Consider the following 12,333-nt stretch of genomic DNA (forward strand, 5'->3'; position numbering starts at 1 on the left):
AAGGTACACCTGGTACTGGTATTCATTTTCCGTGCAACTCTACTATCCAACTGAAAGCTTTTTGTGACTCTGATTGGGCCACCTGTCCTAATACTCGCCGTTCGGTCACTGGGTTCACTATCTATCTTGGAAACTCTCTCATTTCATGGCGTTCCAAGAAACAACCGACGGTCTCCCGTAGTTCTTCTGAGGCTGAATACCGTTCGCTCGCCAGCACTGTGTGTGAAATGTAGTGGCTTACATATCTGCTTCATGATCTCCACGTTACTTACACGACTCCTGCCCTCATCTACTGCGACAACCAATCTGCCATACAAATTGCTTCTAACCAAGTTTTTCATGAACGTACAAAGCACATTGACATTGACTGCCACATTGTACGTGAAAAGGTTGCAGCTGGGCTGATCAAGCTTATTCCCATCTCCACAACTATGCAAATTGCCGACATATTAACCAAACCGTTACCTCCCCCTATTTTTCAACTTCTTCGTTCCAAGCTGGGTCTCCAAAACATTTATGCCCAGCTTGAGGGGGGCTGATAATATTGGTACACCTTTTATAACCATTCGGTTAGGTTGCATGACCCGCTTTTGTAGTTATCCTTCCCTTTATATATCTCTCCCCTTTTCTGTACTCAGTGAATCAATCAATCAATAATATTTCCTTTTTCTCTGGCTTATCTTGTCTCTCTCTCTTCTCCTTTAAGCCTTCTTCTCTCTACCGTGCTGTGAATCTATGAATCCGACTGAAAAAAGATGAAGACTTGTAGCTGCTATGGTGGAGTTGAGAGGAAGAAGAGAGAGAAGATGAAACTTCCTCAAGCACTGAATATGTACATATATGAAGGAGTGAAAAATATATAATGTTTTTGTCTTGCAAATAGAGGAAAAAAATGGAAGGAAAAATTTCTGCCCACTTTAAAGAAAAAAAAGTAACTTTTACATGTTAATTTAGGTTTAAACATATCCTATTTACGAAAGATTGCTGATTTTATTTGTTTTTAACGCTTTCCAAGTTGTTGTCTTTTTTCTTAAGCACGTCAAAGTCGTCTTATATTAAGATTTTCAAATTTAAATAATAAAGACCCCAAGCGAGGGAATTTTTCAATATGCTGACTAGTCGTAAAGTATTTATTTTTAATCTTTGAGTATTTGAGTCTTTGAGTCTTTGAGTCTTTGAGTCTTTGAGTCTTTGAGTCTTTGAGTCTTTGAGCCATGGGAAACAATACAAGCCCTAACCCCGTGTCCAAGAGGAAGGCTTCCTCTTCCGGTGTGTCTCCTTCGAGAGAACTTTCCTTCAAAAACTACCACAAAGAAGGGAAACAAAATTTCAAAGATTCACAGATTAAAAGCGATTCATGTTCATGTGTTCTAAGAAGAAATAAGTCTGGTAAAGTGGTTTTCAACGGTGGAGCTGGCCAAATATTCGAGAATTCAATGATAAACGGCGTAAAAGTGAAATCGGAGACCACATCATCTTCTCAATCAAAGACCACAGGCGGTGAGATCTATTGCACAACTTGTAGATCCTTCACGAACCTTGGAACTGGATCCCAGAATTTCCAAGGTTTCGTGTTGAATAACGGTTCAAACTAAGGTAACCTAACAGTGAGGTAAGAAGCACTCCCCTCAGTGTTTTACGACTCAATGTGTATATGATAATGAATTTTTTAACTTTTCTATTAAGTTTTCTGGGATTCATGTCTGATTTTCAATGACAAGAGAAAATATTAAAAAATAAAATAAAAATCCTCAAGCTTTTACTCTTGGTCTAGCCTACAAATGATGATTGGTTCCCTTATTTTCCGTGCTTATTTGACCCACCTTTGAGACGTAGGAAGATTGGGTCAGCGCGAATTAGGTCTGATTAAGCATTATCAATATCTGTTAAGATAGCACGAAAGACAAAAATTTAATATCATGAAAATGAAAAACAAAATGAGAAAAATTTAAAGGAAATGTTGTACTAAATATGAAGTTTTACTAAGAAAGGAAAATTTAATTAGGCATTATTGTAGTGTTGTCCTTTAATTGAATATTTTCATTCATACGGCCGTCAGATATTCTTTGATAGAAAACGGTGGTTCGTTAAAAAAAAAAGTCGTAATCTACTTTTGCTTCATATTTTATGATTTTCAGGTATTTGTATTAAAAGGGTAAAATTAAAATAATTAGCAAATATAACTGTTTTAAAGTGAAAGTGAGAAGACAAAAATGTGAGAGAAGTTGCATAGTTATATATATCTGTTACTGTTATAGAGGTGTTTTGATATGTTTTAATCTAAGTGCATGATCCGAGTAATAGATCTTAAATACGTTTCATGCAATAGAGTTCCCAACTGTGGAGGGCACTTAGCCGCATCTTTGTTGGTTTCTGTAATCTTTTAATTTACTTTTATCAAACTTGGATTATGTTAGTATTGACGCTGATTTTAAACAAACCATCACAACTTCCAGCTCTTGTAAAGGAGACATCGATGTAAGACATTAAATATGTTTTTTATTCCTTTTAAAACAGTTTTCATGAAGGTTGTTTACTTTTTGTGTTTGTAAAATATAAAATTAATTTTTGTTATAGATATATATCACATCAATTAATTATTTATATGTCTAAAGTCACTTGATCATCTTTGGTGTTTTTATAATATTATGACATTATGATTTAACTTTTTTTAAATAATGTGTCTGACAATTTTGTACTACACAAAACTAGCTAGGAGTGTTCTCAATCAGATATCGCGAACTGTCAACTATAAAAGGAAAGGAGTTCCATTAGTTTTGGCATATGCTGTATAATCCATGAGGATCATGACTATGATATATATATGTGTGTGTATGAATTATGAACAATAGATATTTATTGTGTCTCAACCCTTTTAGATAATAGTCAACATTACAACATGTGTAAAACAATGTATCGTTTTGCTAAGAGACCTTGTTCTATTTTTTATGATTGTCTTTAGGCACAATATTCATTGATATGTATACTCCATATGTATGACTAACTTTGATTGAGTGCACTTAGAAAATTGTAGTGTTGTATGAGAGTGTTGTCTTTAAAGTTGTTAAATTTGCAACCTTCTTTGCATGAAAAGGTTACATGTTTATTTATTTCTTGCCTTTGGCTTACATTACAACAAATCTGACTCTTCCTTGTCTGCGTTTTCAGGTTTTGTTTGGTTTAAACAGTGGTGGGGGAGCAGGTCGCAAGAGGGCCAGATTGGTACTGGCAAGCCAATAAGATGTGCTGTCTGTGTTTTGTGTTTGGTGTTTGTTTGTGTTAAGTTTTACAGTGGAGTTTAACGACCTAGGCCTCCCTCATGGATATTTGTGTGTCTTGTTATGCCTTTCCTTTCTATCAACAACTCATATCTCCTAAAACTTTTATGCTCTAAATAACACCATGAGTGTTGGAATGTGATCTACTTCGATTTCCTTTATCTGCTTTGTCTTTTAAATATAGTTCTGATTATGGTATTTCCAATGATTGAGTGAACTTTTTAGTTGTGCATGTTTTTAGTCTGTCTTTTAAATAACATGTTCTCCCATCGAGTCCTATACTCTTCCATTCTTGTTTCTTATATTTTCATACATTTTACACCCGTTTATATTTTATAGCGTTCTTTGTGATGAAGGTATTTCGAGCCAATGATTAAGTTAGCTGTGCATGAGTGTAAAATGTAATGGTTTACTCACCCAAATTCGCAAATCAAAGTAATACTTTTTATTGTATTGTTTCAAATTTGTTATTCATTAATTATTTTTTGTATACGTTAAGTATATGTATCTAACATCGAGTTTAATGTTTTGTAAATATAATAAAAAAAATGAACTAATTATTTTCTACGCATAAAGATGAAAATGCTAAAGAAGGATTAGAAACGAACCAATAATCTTCTGATTGTAACTTATAACTTCCAACTCAAATCTATTTTTTAAATGATTTTTTATCGTAAAAAAATTATATTTAATGAAACAAATAGGGTGTTTTCGCCCAAATTTTCTATATACGTTTTAATCACAAACATAGAATACGACATCATATGTAAGTTAATGCCCCTGCAACTCAACAACAGACATTTTGTATTGTCAAATGAACCCGATCTGAAAATCGCAGTGAGTTTGTAAATAGCACTTACAAACTATGCCATTCTTTGTCTTTCCTCTAACGCTTAAGTTTTATCTATAGCTTCGTATTAACGAGTAAGATATGTACTTCTTAAACTGCAGAATTACCTCAACTTTGTTCGTATCTTCCTATGATACTAAAAATAAAGTTGCTAAATATAGGGTGATTTTGTTAAAGTTTAAAAATAAAGTGTTTTATCAAACGATTGTTAATAATTAATTTTTATAAACATAGAAATTGCCTATGTTTTATTATAGTTATAAAAAAGTTAATTTCTTTGTTAAATGTCTTTCGTATTGTTAAAAATATAGGAGCTAATTTTAGTAAGTTATTCCAGTTGTTTATTAAAATAAGTTGTTTTCAACTTATTTTTTGCTTCGGCTTTTAAAAAGATAAAAATAAGTTTATTTTCTTTTACATTTAGTTTATGCTTTATAATTGGTTCCATAGAAAAGTCTGATACAATTAGTCTAAGAGTTGACTCCCCCGGCCGTTTCTGTTTGGAAAGGAATCATTCTTTTGTAAAGGTTAATTTCGTTCATTTTGTTTGGTTGTGTTGATGTTTATGGATGTTATAACATTCATTTTAAGTTCAGACTTTTGAATTATGTGGTATTTGTGGAAATTAAAGAAAGAAAAACAGTTAACAGGTTGAAGAACTCACAAGTAGATGCTAATAAGTGGTTGGGGTAGATTTTTGCAAAGAAATTTCTCTATATGAGCCATTTGCAGCATACAAAGTCTTGTGAATGGGTAGAATAATATTGCGATGAACTAGCATGATGGGATGTTATATTCATTGATTCAATGTATGTATCTTCCATATTTACATCTTGTGGTTGTTAAATTATTTTGGTTGACGTTGTCGGGGAGAAAATCAAAGGGTCTTCGCTACACAACCGTGTGGGTCAGCGTAATTATTACAATAATGAAAATAAGTGGTCCTGTCCTTTTAAGAAACTATTCTTCGTATGCTTTTATCTGATAAAGATGATCGTGGTCATGAACAGTATCATATGTGATGTGATTACACTTTGGCTTTTGTTTATTTTGTTTGGTTTTTTATTGCTGTGTGCAGATGGAGATGAATTTAGTTTGTTTCTAGTAACATGTGAACAAGAGATTATTTTGCGTATTATTTCCAATTCTTTAGAACTTTTTCTCATCTATCCCTTTCAAGTTTTGGCGTGAACTATGTTTTAACTTTGTCTTCGTCGTTTTCCTGTCACCCACCTTTAAAATAGTCATGATAAAATAAACACGAGGCTGAAATGACTATCAGCAATTATAGATTCAAAACAATTAACCAACAACAAGGTAAAACTTAAATGCCAATAACCCTTCGGAATGAAACAATTAGGCATAAACTTAAATTTAAGGCTATTAGATAATTATTATGAGTGACCATTTTATAGTATTGGGAGAAGAAGAGTCACGAAGATACATTATTATGATTTTTTAATTTATGGTCATTATAATGTTTGATTTGTAATAACCGAAAATATTATGATTTGTAGATGAAAGATATAATGTTAATAGTAAAACTTGTAAAGCTTATGTCACTAGTAAAAAATGTGGTTTTTAATTTGCTATATACGCTTCGGTTACGTAAAAACCAAAGCGTATAACGTTATATACATCGGTTAATCTAATACCCGAGGCAGAATAGTAATATTTCACCGGTTAATCCAACCCCCGAGGCCTATACCATTGCACACCGCACCGCAGATCAGAAAAAAAGCCCTATTGCCTCGGGTGGCTAGGCAACCGATGGCCTATACCTCTCCACTTTATACCTCGGGCTAGCCTTTTAACCGGTGCCAAATACTGAACTTAACCTATTTCTGCGCTTCTCCTTCCTCTACTCTCCTATTCTTCCTCTATGTAGCGTGCTTCTCCTTCTTCCAGCTCTCCACATAGCTCTTTCTTCTGTGAGTTCCTCCACCACTGCCACTCCTTGGCTCGCCGCTCCACCCTTGTGCTGTCAATGCTCAGCCTATTGGTGCCCCGCCTTGCGCTGCTGCCTGCGGTGCTTCCTCCAACGACTCCACTCTTTTGCCGCCGCTGTAGCCTCCGTTGTTGCTGCGTACACCGGTGCTGCCTCCGCAACTGCTGCCTCTACCACTACTTCCTCCGCCGCTGCTGCCTCCGCCACTGTTGCCTCCGCCGGAAATAGAAAAGGGCCAAGCCCAAATGGCCAAATCTGTTAGGGTTTCTTTCTTTTCCAGAAATCAGAAACAATTTATGCCTCCTCCCCCTAAAATCAAAGAGAGTATCTTCAGATCGGCGAGATCCACCGCTCCAAATCTCCAAGTCGCTCCAGATCGGCGAGCCTCCGTCGTCTTCGCCGCGACGCTTGTCGTCAAACTCCTCACCGCGAGTCGTCACTACCCTCTCACCCCTTCGAATGTCGTCGCCGCCCTAGATAGTAGCGTTTATAGCTGCTCTGACGGTTCCAGGTGGCAAGAAAAATGACTGGTTCGTTGTCTTCTTCATCACAAATGCAATGACATTATTCAGTTCTTCTGCTTTTATACTCTTTTTCTTGTCAAATTTCACTTCTTCAAGATTCGCAGAAAGTGAATTTGTCATATCATTACATCCCAGCTTGACTTTTGGACCTGCTTTGCTAATAATCTCTGTTGTTGATATGGTTGTGGCTTTCTCTGCAGCATCTTTTCTGATATTTGAAGACACAAGCAAGTGGGTTTCTCTGGTTTGGATCGATGTTCTGTACTCCTTCTTGGTCATTGTTGGCACAATACTTTAGACGCACAATAAAGGCCTTCTTCCAATCATCACTTGAGGCATGTTTATGGTGGGACCGTGTTGCTTCATCTCTGCTTCTGAGTTTCTTCTCATTAGTTGTTGCTATTATCACTTTGGTTTTGTGGGTTGTAATTTTGACATTGGTTGTTTATATGTATATTGTTCCTCGAATTGCTGCTTCTCTAGACAAAAACAGAGAACCAACTTGTTTATGTCAATGGTTTAACATTGTTGTAATATTGTGTCTTGTTTGATTCCAGTTATGATTTTCTTTTGTTTGTTTTAGATTCTTGAGCTGGGAAATCTTGTTTTGTTTGGCATGATGAACTCAGTCCTAAAGTTTGAACAAATAAAAAAAAACACGCTACTGCCTCGGTTATCTAAGAACCGAGGCATATTCCTATCTCGTTTTATTTCGATCCGTAACCGAGTCATAAAGCTTACCCTTTTTACCTCGCCTACATATGCCTCGGTAGTAGAACTGATGCCTATAAGCACGAATAACCGGTGCCTTTTCTCTTTATTGTACTAGTGTGTGAAATGAAAATACATGAGAAGCATATTCAAAATATTTAAGTGAGTTCAAGTGTAATTTTTTAACAAATTAGTATAAGAGTTGACATAGCCAGAGTGTTCAAATGAGAAAAAGATAGTGAGAAAGATATAGCACTACAGGAAATGTGCTGATTACCGAAGGGATATTACCGACGGTCTTCAGTCCTTCGGTAACGGTCATTTACCGAAGGCTTTCCCGACGGCTCTCATTAAGTTATTTATCGACGGTCATGAGCTGGTGACATAACATACCGAGGGTCTTTGGCCTTCGGTAATGTCCACAGTAGTTTAAGTTCTCGAATTGGGTATTCGTTCCCATATACTCAGATTTTCCCCAATTTCCCTCCCCTTTGCCCTCGTCTCCAGCTCCCCTTCCCTTTCCTTCCCCATTGTGCTCGTGCCATGAATTAACGGTGTTGTTGTCGTCTCCAAAATCTTGTGGTGCTCTCGTCTCCGTTGCTTGGTTGGTTCATTGACAACGGTTTGGGGGTTGGGTGCTAGGTTCGGTGACGCTGCCTTGTGGGTTGTGGTGGTTGGTCGTTTGTGCCAATTTGGGGTTCTGTGGCGGTGCGGTGGCGGTGTGGCGACGGTGCTGTGGTGGCGTGACTACGGTGTTGTGGTGGCGTGACCAGGGCTTCCACTGTCGCAAGGCGAGGCCAATGTAGGGAGTCTGTGACGAGGTAAGAGGTGTGCTTTGAAGTTGTGAATGAACTGTGTGAATTAACTGTGTGCAAATGTATAATGAAAACCCCTAATTCACTTCCATTCCAAATGAAAGAGGTGTGGTCTGAACTTGAAATTCACTGAAACAAAGATTAAGTGTGGTGTTTTGTTCTTCATGAGGCTAGAATGGTCAATTAGAGTGCAATTAGATGGTTGATTGATGTTTTGCACATTGCCTTGATTGTTCAATACCACTTTCCTTTGATCTTGAATGCTCCACTATGATCCTAGCACATCAAAATAGTTGTTGTGTTTGATCTCAAATAGCTAGAACAACATTTGAAACTATTGTTTTAAATCTAGTTTGGCTTATAGATCATTGTTGAACATCTTACATTAATCTTTTAGTGTCTTGTTGATGTTTTAATTGTTGTTCCTGAGTCCAGTTAGGTGTTCAAAAGCTATTTGAATCTTTGAGTAAAATTTTGGGTGGTGGAGTTGCTTAATTTGGGAAATATAGGGGTTGGCTAAGTCAAATTCTGGAATATTACATTTCTGCATTCATTTGTTGTGCAAACAAGTTAGTTTTAGTGATTTCAACCTAATGATGCAAAGAAACTACGAGTCTTAGCTGCCTATGCTTTTTCACTCTTTAAACCACCAAATTTTTGGCATTTTTGATATACAAGTTGTTGTTTCAGTGCTGCATTTTTTAATTTCTGAATTTGGTGCATTTGAACTTGTGTAAGAATTTGGTGCATTTGGCCTTATTTTGGAGTGATTGTTGCATTTTATCTGTTTCTACCTCTGGCATTAGAGGTTGCTTTCACTCTCTCTTACATGCTTCTCGATACACTTTTGCCTTAAATTTTTTGTTCATTATATTCTCCAAACACTACACATGTTACTTCTTGTCCAAACCAAGCCTAGAGGTCTGTGACATCTGTGTATGGAGAAGCATTTATTTTCTCATTGGGTTTTGTACTTGGGTGATAGAAGTATAGAATATGCTCATAAGTTAGCTATATTTAGGAGATGGTTGTAATGAGAAGTGAGGAAGAAGTGATATAGAGATGCATTTCTAAGAAGATAGAGTCAAAATAAAAGCATGTCTCTAGATAATGTCAAAATAAAAACATGTCTCTGGATAATGTACAATAAATAAAACAACCCAGAAGTTAAACTAGTAAGAATAATAGGGTAAAAGTGGTAAGAATGAAAATTATATTAAAGTACCAATTGAAACTGTAAAATAACTATATAGACAACTTTTAAAACATAAAAGAGACTAAAATGAAGTCACAATTCGAAAATAAGAACAAAATAAAAATTTAACTATTGAGCACCTAAAATTATACTAGAATAGGGTGAAATTCTAACACTGAAAATGTTCATTCTGTTGTAGAGACCTAAAACTATCCACAAAAGTTGTAATGGAATAGAAATAACAAATAATTGAGTGAAGAAGTTATTCCTAAGACAAGTTTTAAAAATCACTACTTAAACCTCTAAAATTGGAACTAGAATGCTAAAAATTTGCAAAGTGCACTAAACTAGCCTAAACTAGAAATAAACTATCCTAAAAAGTTTAGAAGGGTAACACCTAGGTAATAAAAAACTCACACTACAAAAAGTACCTAAAACTAAAATTATGACAACCTAGAACCTAAAGTAGTAAGTATAATAGGGTAAAAGTGCTAAGAATGAAGATTTTATTAAAGTACTAATTGAAACTGTCAAATAACTATATAGAAAACTTTTAAAACATAAAAAAAATAGATAAAAATGAAGTCACAAATCGAAAATAAGATGAAAATCAAATTTGACTATTGAGCACCTCAAGTTACACTAGAATAGGGTGAAATGGATTAGGATGCAAATGTGCATTCTGTTTTAGAGACCTAAAAGTATCTACACCAGTTATAATAGAATAGAAATGACAAAGAATTGAGTGAAGTTTTTATTCCTAAGACAACTTCTAAAAATCACTACTCAAATCTCTAAATTTGGCACTTAAAACATAAAAAAATGTACTAAATAGGTGATAAATTCGAAATTCACCTAAAGTAACCTTAGAATGTGTAATCTTCATATTCTAACAACTTTTTAAACTACTTAAATGAAGGTAAGAAAGAAGTGAAATTGGTAGTGTACCTAAAACTGAAAATTGGAGCACTTAAAACCTACAAAAGTGAATTAAATAGGTGAGAAATTGGGGACTCACCTAAATTAGCATAAGACTGTGTGTTCTACTAATCCTAACAAGTTTAAAGTTGTTAAATGAAGTTAAGAAACATGTCAAATTATATGAAGTAGCTAAATCTCACAGTTTGGGTACTTGAAACCTTAAAAAGTCAAGTAAAAGGCTGAGAAAGTGGCAATTCACCTAAAGTAGACTAACAATAACTAATGTTAATATCCTAACAAGTCTAAAATAGTCAAATGAAGCTAGGAAACAACTAAAAAGCAAACAACTACCTAAAACTCAAAGTTTGATTACCTAGAACCTAAAAAAGTGTACTAAAAGGGTGATTACTTTTCATTTTTCGTTCTGCTGTGATTCTGTGGTGTTTGGAAGTTTAAACAAGTCCAAATTGATGTATTAAAGCTGTTAGAACCATTCATATAAAGTTAGAATCACCTGTATGCAACTGAATATGTCAAACCATCATATTTAAGACATTCTTGAAACTTGCAAATTGAATCTGAGTTGTTGATCTATTTTGTGCGTAATTAGAGTTCAAACGAGTGTATTTTGATGAATTAAAATTGTTGAAATGATTACCAAAGTGTCAGAATAGCTTAGGCACAAAATCACTTCCAAAACCACCAATTATGAGTCAATTTTGGGAAGTAGAAAGGTGATTTTGAGTAGCAGTTTGGTTTTGAGTTAAATTTGAGTTTTATCATGTTTCAATTCATCAAACAAAGTTGCTAAAGTAGTTAGTTTTGATCTAGAGTTGTTGTTGTGTACTTTTGACATAAGTTCTGTTTGGCATTTAGACCATGGCTGAACATCTTGCAATTTTATTTCCTTGTAAATACAAAGTTATCAAACCTATAGCCCACCTAGAAAAGTCTACTAAAGAGGTGAGTATTGAATTTGTTTTATAAATTTCACAGTTTGAGAAATTTGAGCATGTATGAATTATTTGTTTTGCTTATTATAGCCTTCATGAGAATTAAATTCTGCAAATTGAGCATGGAAACTTATGTAGATGCTTTATTTTAGTTTGTTGTTGATTGATCTGTGTAAAAGCCTATACATTGAACACACTTTTGTGTTCTCTAATTTAAAAAACTATAACAATTGATAACAAACCTAATGAAAAAGGAGATAAAGTACATGCTTTAGGGTTGCCAACAACAACAAGAATGTGTATTGTACACTTCTTCTCATCTTTGCCTTTTATTTATTTCTTCATTCTGCTCCTGCCAGGACCATCCCCCCCCCCCCCCCCCACCATGCTCCTTCCTTTCTCATTTAACTTCCACCCAAAAATCATAGGCCAGGACCATGTCCCTCCAACATGCACCTAGGGTCTCACATATTTCAACCACTTGTTCATCCCATATATATGCAAGAAAACAAGTTTCAAATGAACACATACACTTGCTCAATTGGTTAGAATGCATAGACACAGCCAGTGGCTTCATATGACAGCAGTAGTTGCTCAAAATGCCGAAAAATGCATTGAAAACTTTTGCAGATTTAATAAAACAATAGATGTAAAGCTGGCTGGTTCAAACAAAGACTCAAAGAATGCCTAAACACTAGATCTAACTGCAGGATATTAGCTAGAAGATTTAAAATGACCTAAAACCACACAAAGACTATAACCACGGTGCAAAAAGCTTGGGAAAAACTGTGACAGCACTGGTTTAGTGAATTTTGAATGAACTCAACTACTCATTTTGAAAATCTGTGATTGATTGAAGTTACTATCACTTGAATCATGCTTAAAATCATAAACGAAACTTGTCTTCAGTTTTAGATACAACAAAACTGGCTGAAACAGTATGTTGATAATCAATCTAGAAGTGAATTCTGATGCAGAATTTGAAACCAGTTTTATGAACTCAACCACACATTTTGCTTTTCTGAGATTAATATGAGTTTGTACACTTCTAGCAATGCTTAACAACACCAAATAAACTTGCACAAAGCTTTAGAAGCAAGAAATCTAGTCTGAAACAGATTAAAGAGCATGCACCAGA

The 12,333-nt window shown here is 35.0% G+C and overlaps 1 long non-coding RNA gene across 1 annotated transcript; it reads left to right on the plus strand.

Annotated features, from left to right (window-relative positions):
* Positions 1 to 745: 745 nt before the first annotated feature.
* On the plus strand, positions 746 to 3,439 carry LOC124835675 (uncharacterized). Its single transcript, XR_007028594.2, has 2 exons — positions 746 to 1,612; positions 3,169 to 3,439. It is a non-coding gene; the product is annotated as an uncharacterized LOC124835675 (long non-coding RNA).
* The last annotated feature ends 8,894 nt before the right edge of the window (positions 3,440 to 12,333 follow it).

This window comes from Vigna umbellata, chromosome 1, assembly GCF_029865625.1.
Source record: "Vigna umbellata cultivar VRB3 chromosome 1, Vumbellata_1.0, whole genome shotgun sequence".
Classification (NCBI taxonomy): domain Eukaryota; kingdom Viridiplantae; phylum Streptophyta; class Magnoliopsida; order Fabales; family Fabaceae; genus Vigna; species Vigna umbellata.